This window comes from Haemaphysalis longicornis, unplaced genomic scaffold (assembly GCF_048455015.1).
Source record: "Haemaphysalis longicornis isolate Haplotype H1 unplaced genomic scaffold, Haemaphysalis longicornis Haplotype H1 scaffold_1, whole genome shotgun sequence".
Classification (NCBI taxonomy): Eukaryota; Metazoa; Arthropoda; class Arachnida; order Ixodida; family Ixodidae; genus Haemaphysalis; species Haemaphysalis longicornis.
Window position 1 is genome coordinate 127857269 of NW_027526203.1, and position 9565 is coordinate 127866833.

At 49.6% G+C, this 9565-nt stretch overlaps 1 non-coding gene across 1 annotated transcript; it reads right to left on the bottom strand.

The window, feature by feature from the left end:
* Positions 1–2617: 2617 nt before the first annotated feature.
* Positions 2618–2690, bottom strand: Trnaf-gaa (transfer RNA phenylalanine (anticodon GAA)). The gene has a single exon. It is a non-coding gene; the product is annotated as a tRNA-Phe (tRNA).
* Between the last annotated feature and the right edge of the window lie 6875 nt (positions 2691–9565).

Here is a 9565-nt window from a genome sequence, read left to right on the forward strand (position 1 = left end):
CTCTTTGTAGGGGCCTCCCCTAACATGAACTTTTCCGCACGGGCTCGCACTATCGCGCCATGGTATTTTTCTTGTTCTATAGCCTCTATCTGATGTTTCAAAACTTTAATGTCGTCCTTGAACAGTCCAGGTGACTGGCACTCTAGTGCAGAAAGCGTGTCCAGGTTCCCTCTAAGCACGGCTTCCTTTTTTCCTCTATCATGCTTTACGGCGGTCGACCTTTCTATTGCTGCCATGTTAATTTCTGCTTTGAAGTTCTCCCACTCAGAGGCCCAGTCACATGTGTGCTGTTGAAGGTTCGTAATCTTTTTTGTAACTTCTTTTAAGAATCCTTCATCCTTCAACAACAAGCTATTCATTGTCCATAACTCGCAGTTGAACTTATTCTTATCTTTGCTCTTTCCAATCGACAACGACACTAGGCAATGGTCGCTGAACGACACGGGTGTAACACTATACTCAGAGCACTCTGGCACAAGTTCTAACGAAACATAAGCTCGGTCTAATCTTGCGTGGCTGGTTCCTTGAAAGTGGGTGAACTGGATATGCGTCTTGCATTCCAACGTATCCCCTACATCTTCCAAATCAAACTCTGCCGTGATACCATTCAATGCGATCGTGCTACCATCGCGATAAGGAGTGCCACTTGATTTATCGCGAGCCGAGCACACACAAAATCTCCCAGTAGCACAAGAGCCCGTTCTGTGTAAAGCCACGTCCGCAACTCTTCAAAAAACACTTTTCTTTCATCGACCTTTGTAGGCGCGTACACACAAGCAATTCGCCATTCTTTTGACGCTAAAATAAAATCACAAAAAACAAAGCGCCCAGATAAACTGGACGTCACGTTTTGCACTACTGCGCCGCTGCTCCGAGGTATTAAAATCAGACAACCAACTGATAATCCCACCGCATGGCTGACACAGACTTCATAACTAGAACTAAACACTCCCAGCATCCTTTCCGTGCTTTGCTCGATCTCTACTTTTGTATCCTAAGAGGCTACGACATCTAACTCTCTCTCCTTGATGATTCTGTACAATTGACCCTGACGTTAACGCTCGGAAAGGCCGCGTACATTAAGTGTGGCACAACGCAGATGAGGAAATGAACACCGCATGAATGGAAGATGAAGGCAAGTAGCACACTGTTACACACACGTTTCAAGAACATTAGCCCCGCCCCCTTTTCTACCCCTCAAAAAAAGAAAAAGTGTTGCCCGTGCCGTGACGCTCATTCAAAGACCTCACCCCGAAAAACAGCAAACGTTTCTCTTACGGAGGCTTCCCCGCCGCAGGTCGTCTGTCATAAGGCGTGGTGTTGGGCTTTGGCTTGAAGCTTGGACGCCTCAGCATAACCCCACCCACACTTGCCTTGACGTTGCCGGAGTCACCAGAGTCCTCACGCTTGTCGTCCTCCTTACGCGGCCGCTTGACGGTGGCTGGCGGGTCGTCTCCGTCGCCGTCGCCGGCGTCACGCACTTCACGAGTTAAGGAGTTGTTCGTCGAACCCGCCCCAACACACTCCTCACTTTTCGCGTCCAGCACAGGTGCCACCGGCGCTGGGTCGTTCTGGGAGGTCGATTGCTGCTCCGAGGGCGTAGCATTTACGTCCTCCACGCCTGGTTCTGCCAAAGGGTCCCCGGGTGCGGACGCACCACCTCCACCGGCCGCCGCCGCCTCCGCCTCCTCCTCGTCAATACGGTTTTCGGCCGCGTCCACATCACCGACAGGTCCGGTGACATGTGCATACGTTCGCACGCACTGTGTTGCCTCGTGACCGAAGCGGCGGCAGACAGTTCAGCGCGGCACCTTGCAGTCGCGCCTCATATGGCCCGTCCCCGAGCAGCGGAGGCACTCCGGGGCCCTGCCTGGAACGACCACGAGCGCCTGGTCGCCCGCAACCCGGAGCTCCTGCGGCGGGTCGTCGAGCCTCACGCCGGCGTTGAGCCTGAGGGTCACCGACCGCGTCGTCGAACCTTTCTCGTTCATGCCCTTGGCCCGCCCCCTCTCGCGTCCGATGTCGACAACACGCCCGTAGGGAAGCAGCGCCGCTCGCTCCTCGTCGTCCGGCACGTTGTATAGAATCCAGTGCAGTTTCATCCGCACATCCTGGTTCGCCAGATCGATGACGAGGCACCGACGCTCGTTCACCTTCACGTCGGTGGCCGCGAGCATGCGCTTTACGCCGCCTTCGTCCTTGAATGTCAGGGCCCAAACGTGGTTCATTTGATACGCCCCCAAGGCAAGCACCTCGGCGAGCAGTTCCAAACGAGCCAAAGTGTCCCTGAAATCCTCGACGCGATAAGGCCTTGCACGAACGTCTGCATGAAGAAAAATGGTGTTTAAAACACACCGACCGGTTTGCAGAACTGGTAAACTGACGGGGTAATCTCCGGATTCCTGGCCAAAAAACCTGTTTCCGCGGCCAGACATGGCCGCATTCACCGCTCCTGAGGAGCCAATCATCCCGCGTCCGCACACTAGCGCGGCCGGAAGCAGAATTATCAACTGAGCTATTTCGGCCGGTTAAGAACTAACACGCGTTTTTATTAGGACAACTATGTCGGCAAACAAGTGAAATAAAATTAAGCGTATCAAAACAAAACCAAGACAGATGCCGAAACCCGGGATCGAACCAGGGACTTTTAGATCTTCAGTCTAACGCTCTCCCAACTGAGCTATTTCGGCCTTTTTTTATTGCCTGCTTAGACATTTGTACAGAACAGAAACAGAAATGCATAATGTTAAAACCTGTCAGCCAGCCTTGGCTCACAGAGAGGTTTTAAAACTTCCTAAGGCACACTAGATCATCCAGGACAGGCAACCACTCTGGCGTTTCATCCTCTACACGGAGCACCTCCCTTATGTACTGCACACTTTCAAGAAAGTTTTCCCCGACAGGCCGGGCGTTGATGTCCACATTTCGCACGGCCATTCTCGTCCTCCATATGCTCTGCAGGCTGAGCACTATGATTAAGTCATACGGTACACCACCCTCACTTTCCAGGGGCAGGAACCGAATACCGTATGGGGTTATGGGTAGCTCTTTCTTCAACGTGCGCTGAAGGATGTCCCAATGGAACACCGGGTCCCAGCATTCAATAAACACATGGTTGAACGTTTCCGGCTTTTTACACAGACTACAGCTTGTTGTCCATGGGACGAAGAAACCTCTCTCTGCTAACCATACATTTACAGGTAGCGTCTCGCTGTGCAGTTTAAAGAAAAAAGATTTCATACTTGGTTTTACGGGCATTCTTTTAACCCTCCTGAGAACATCAGATCCGGTGCCCTTTCCGTATAACGACCTATACAGAGGTACTGGCAAACAAACATCGACAAGGTCCTTGTACAGCACTTTCTTGAAACGCTAGACAGGTATTCAAGAGAGAACCGCACTTTCAGAAACTCAAATGACAGGGCTACTTCTCGCAGGTATCCCCTTACCCCATTACCAAAATGACTGCTAGAGGACACAACAAACTCAGGTAGGACATTTTTCAACCGGACTTGAATAACCGTGCGCAAGAATAAATCTTTTTGGTCTCGCAAAAAACAAAACCTTGCGACAACTTGTCGTAAAAATAAATGACAGAGGCCACGTCCTCCTTTCCTTACTGATCTGAAAAGATTAGTACGACTCGTTCTTTCCCAACTGGAAGACCAGATGAATACAGCAAAAACCCTGTGGATTTTTTGAACATTTACACGAGTCATGCATAACACTTGTAGCATGTACCACACTTTGGTTAACAAAAAAATTTTGCCGATCGTGGCACGGGCAAACATCGAAAAGTTGCGCCCTTGCCAGTTTCTTGTTTTTTCCCTCAGCTTTTCTGTCTCGTCACTCCAGTGCTGGCCAGTATTACGGTAATGTTCCAGCGGCACACCGAGATACTTTGTCAGCAAAGCTTCCCATTGTATGTTCTCGAAAAGAGGGGGCGTTGAGTTCCAGTTTCCGTGCCAAAATCCCGAACATTTATGCCAATTAGCATACCGCTCCTGATTTTTCGCAAAAAGATTTCACCACCTTAACTGTTTCACTTACGCTCTCTTGATCCCGACAAAAAACACCAATATCATCTGCGTAAGCGAGCAGTTTTACTTCCGCACTCTGCAATTGGAATCCTCGTATTCCCTCCTTTATTATTCTTAGGCAGAAAGGTTCAAGATATATAGCAAAAAGTAGTGGGGATAATGGGCAGCCTTGCCTGACCGAGCGTCCTGTTTATCGCCTCAGTTACGTTTTTGTTAACAAGGATGCTCGCTTTAAAACCGGCATAGGCCATTTTTGTACCCTCCAAAATAACGGATCCGACATTCACGTATTTTAAGATGCTAAACAGTACATCGTGCGATACCCAGTCAAAACCTTTCTCCAGATTGAGTTGCACCATTGCCACACTACCCGAGAAAGCATCACAGCACTCCAAAACACTTCTAGCTACATGAACATTAGTGCTTATTGTGCGGTGCTTAATACCACAAGTTTGATGTGGACCTACCAAACACTAAATTACGGTTTGCAACCTTCGTGCTAGAACCTTCATGTAAATTTTATAGTCGACGTTGGTCAGACTAATTGGCCTGTAAGACTTTACGGACAGTAGCTTTATTCTTTCCTCGCACTTTGGTATCAAGACTATGTAGGTCTCCTTAAACGTTTGCGGAAGCACACGTATTTCGTACGCCTCCACAAGCACTTCACATAAAATCACTGCCGCCTCCGTTTTAAATGCCTTGTAAAATTCTGCGCCTAAGCCATCTGGACCAGGTGACTTGCCAACGCTTAGCTCATCAATTGCTCTTTCTAGTTCCCCCACACTAATTGGTGCTTCGATTATGTCACATACGTCTTTATCTAACTTGGGCATGAGCGGTAAAAATTCCTTAGCGAAACCTTCATCCTCTGGAATATGCGTGCCCAGCAGTTCTGTGTAGTACTCTACGAATGCGCGTTCAATCATTTCCTTGTTGGCTGTAACGATATTACGGTACGTTATTTCCTTTATTATGTTCCTCTGCGCATAGCGCTTTTCGTCTGATAGCGCACACTTTGTGGGCATTTCTCCCATCCACATTTTATATGCGCGTGCTCTAACGATGGCTCACCTGCAGCGTTCAGTGTCGATTGCTTCTAGCCTGTTTTAAAGCAAAGCTTTTTACCTCTACCCCCCAAGGGTTCTTTCGCGACCGTTGGTGTCACCAGAAAACTCCAGCGAACAAATAAAAGAATTTACTAGCACCGCCGGGAATCGAACCTGGAACTAATAGACTAACAAAGCGAGAGCCCGTTGTCTTACCGATTTAGCTACGAGCCCACGCGAAGACTGGGAAGACAGGTGGTGTATTCACCAAGCACATGTACGGGTTTACCCCCTGCGTTCTCGCTGAATGTCACGTGAAAGCGTCACGCGACCACTCACGCCCGTCTAGCGGCCCTGTGCGCACCTTGCTCATGTGCTAAGAGTTACAAAAATTAAAGTAAGCTCACACCAATGCATGGCATCTCACTTCTAGTACGCGAATGTGCTAAAGCCTGTGGCCTCCAGTGTTCACGTAAACAATCACAGCTCCTTGTCGTCCGCCCTCACGCCAAACCAAGGAATACATTCAAATACTTCTTGATGGCCAGGCCATCACTCCAAGCTCCAACATCAAGATCCTAGGCCTACGTCTCGAGGCTAACACCAAGAGTTACGTCTCCTTGCAGCGCCTCAAAAACAGCATTAATCAAATCATACACATGATCAGGCGAGTTTCCACCAAGAAGCGAGGCCTAAAGGAATCCGGTACCTTTCGATTAATTGAAGCTTTTGTCCTCTCGATAGTTACTTACGTCAACCCCCTGTCTTCTTCTCCACAAGGAAGACATAGAGATGCTTTATATAATGTTTAGAAAGGTGGTCGAGCAGGCCATTGGTATTCTCATGAGTGCGTCCACACAGAGGCTGCTTAGCACAGGGCTCCACGACACGGTGGAAGAGCTGATAGAAGGACATCTTTCTAACCAGAAGGTCCGACTGAGAACTGCGGTGGGTAACCGCATGCTTCCCCAGATTGGCTGGGCAGCCCAGAATGTCACTCCGCTTGACATACTCCCACACTCTTGGCGACCAAAACTAAATATGCTCCCTTTGCTTAGAAATATGAACCCCTCACATGACGAGGCTCACCGAAAAGCACGGGCTCAAGCGCTAAACACCACCCTCGGTGGGGATCATGCAGTTATCTACACAGACGCCTCCAAACATCGAGGGCAGCAATACGCCATCATCGTGGCTACCTCCAGAACCAACCTCCTTGCGTGTACCTCGCTTAGCACCCAACAAATGACGGCAGCAGAAGAGGCAGCCATCACCTTGGCTCTCGCTCAACCAGGGGTTCGGAGGGTAGTCATCGATTCCCAGCAAGCCTACTGGAATTACCAGTAGGGTTGGGTGTCCTGACCTGCACTGCGCGTGCTAAGAAACCACTCCCCAAACGGTTCCATTCAGCTCATCTGGACACCCCCTTCACGCTTCAATGGAGGGCAACAAATACACCCACCCAACAACCCTGCGCTTTTACCTCCCGTGCTATGGAGCTGCACGAGGACAGTCACCCGCTTGTCACGTTCAGGGAGATAACCCAGCATTACCGCCTTCTGAGACAGACCGTACCTTCGTCTTACCATGACATTTCCAGAGAACAACAAACTACCCTACGGCTCATACAATCCGGGCTCCTTCCCACAGCCTACGCGTCTTCACTTAATGTATCCGAATCGCTACGACTCTGAATGTAAATTTTGCTCAGAAGTAGGAACACTCCGCCCCGTAATTGGGGTGTGCGACTTTAGCCCTGAGCACCCTCCTGTCTTTCCGTCAACTACCTAACAAAACAAGAGCAATGGGAGATGCTGCTGTCCAGGCCCTCTCTACCTACCCAGCTTCAGCGGGTGGACAGAACACAGGTCGCGCGGACTGCATATCGGCCCCACAGAAGAAGGAATCACTCCCCAGGGCTGCACTCTGGGCCGTTCAGAAATCTGAACAGAAGTATTTCTTCCTCCTCCTCCTTCTCTGTCGCAAATCTCGTCGCCTCCGTCCGCCGCGCAGAGACGGAGAAGACAGATCATCTAACACCGGGTTGGAGCTTACTTTAATGTTATAAAAAAGTTTCCACTCTTGTGCTACACGAATACAACACAACCAAACACCGTTCCTGCTTCATGCATTGATTTAACCTTAACAAGAATATCTCTCTGAAGTAATAAATGGTGTGGTTAGGTGCATTTCAGTTCTCTGTGGTTTTGCTATTTGTAGAGCGATGTGAGTGAATTTAAGTGACGTCGCATGGGTATTCGTGATGGGTGCCGTTTACAGCTTTGCTTTCCAACCACATTCACAGGGTGGATTGGCGCGATTTTTTTTCGTATCTCTTATCTCTTGTTTGAATTCCCCAGGGTTTATGCTTTCTTCTAGCAGAAGGGTGCTTAACTGTTGGCGTAGGTCTTTCTCATTCTTTCTTCGTTGTTTATTTAGAATCGTGCTCCTTTCTATTGCGCTAATCTTGACTTCTTTAAAAAGTTCCAATCTGGCCCCCCAGCTCATTCGTATATCAGTGTGCGTATTAGTAAAAAGTTCGTTAACTTTGGTTGTGAAAGGTTCCTCTGTAAGAATGTGACTGTTCAATTTCCACAACTTCCAGTTCCATTTCGGTACGTTTTTCTTTGTTCCAAGGCTGCAGGCCACTAAGCAATGGTCGCTGTAAGCCAAAGCCTCGACCTTGTAATTGGCACACAGAGGGACTAGTTCGCTTGAAATATACACGCGGGCGAGTCTAACGTGGCTACTCCCTTGGTAGTGGGTAAACCACACTCGGCCTTTGGGCGTGAAAAGAGCCACGTCTTCAAGAGAATATCGTTCAATTATATCCATCAAACACTCAGTACCCCTATCTCTAATGCGCTCTTTTGTTGTTCTGTCTTCTTGCATGCACACACAGTTGAAGTCACCAAGCAAAATTATAGCCCTTCCGCAATCAAGGTGTTTACCAAAGCTTTGAAAAAACACTTTCCTTTCACTTTGTCGGTTAGGTGCATAAATGCATATCACTATCCATTCAGTGTTGGAAAAAGAAAAATCGCAAATCACAAAGCGGCCACAGGGATCTGCTACGACCATCTGCTCAACAATGCCCAGTGATCGCCTAATGAAAAGAGCGCACCCAGCCGATGTCCCCACAGCATGCGAAACGCACACATTGAAATGTGCTGTGAAAGGCTGCACCATGCGGTGTGTCACTTCCTGGCTTTGCACTTTGGTTTCCTGCACTGCAATTATATCTAACTCCCTGTCCGCAAACAGCCTGCTAAACTGACATTGCTTCCTTCTCGTTGCCAATCCTCGGACATTAACTGTGGTAACATTAATTGCAGTATCTAGGCGTACAGCCATTTGAGAAAAAAATCAGACCGCATGCCGCTTACCTCGGTGATTTGACGGATATATGGATGCGTCAGTGTTGGCGTAAATCACTGTGGCAAGGAGAACAGCCACACACAAATTTTTCACGACGGTGGCTTTGGGGGCCTCTTCTCACCGACGTGAATGTTCGGCTTTGGGTCGAGGCGTTTTCTCATTACTGCCGGTCCCGTTGACGAGTTCTCCTCTCGGTTGGTAACATCACCATCCGCAGCCCATTGTTCCCGTGGACGCTTAGACGCAAGCTCGTTCACCGCACCACCTTTCCCACGCGTGACGGCGTCCTCGGCATCCATGGAGCCGTCGCTCGGGTAGCCGTCGTCTGCACTTGGAAGTGGGGTGTCTTGAGGCAGCACCTCCGGCGCCTGTGTGGCTCCAGGTTCTTCCTAATCCGTCGTCGCCTCGGTGCCAGTACTTTTGGCGGCGTCTCCTTTTCCTGCTGACACGTCGCATGGGGTCAAGGTACGCTCGAGAGACGGGCTTCCGACGACCTCCTCCGCTTCCGCCTCGTCCATTATGAGCTCACTTCGCTCTTCATTCGTACCGGGTCCTGTGGCCGCCGCGTACGTTTTCACGCAGTTGGCGCAGTCATGTCCAAAGCGGCGGCAGAAGTTGCACTTGGGAACTCGGCACTCCCTCCGGATCTGCCCAGTTTGGTGACAGCAAAGGCATAGCGGAGGCCTTCCTGGGACAGCGATGAGAGCTAGCTCGCCCCCGACACGCAGCTGATGCGGCAAATCGTCCCGAGCCACGCCCCCTTTGAGGCGAAGCACTACGGTGCGTGTCATTCTGCTATCCGGCGCCCATCCGATGCGCCTCGGATGTTCGTCACGTCAAAATGACGTAAAAATCGCCAAAGCTCCGCCCTCGGAGCATGCCTCTGGAGATCGCGGGCAGTACGTCATGTCCGGAAGTGCGTGTCAACGCCTTCGGGGTCAATCTCATAACTTTGAAATGCTGCTATATCGAAATTAATAAAATTGTTTAAATATAACAAAGCCTTTCCTGTTTGTGTGTTTTCACGGGCACTGCCGTTGCTGCTAATGTTAGTTTAACAGGTTTACACGCATTTATGTTTTTACTTTGTTCCGTTAT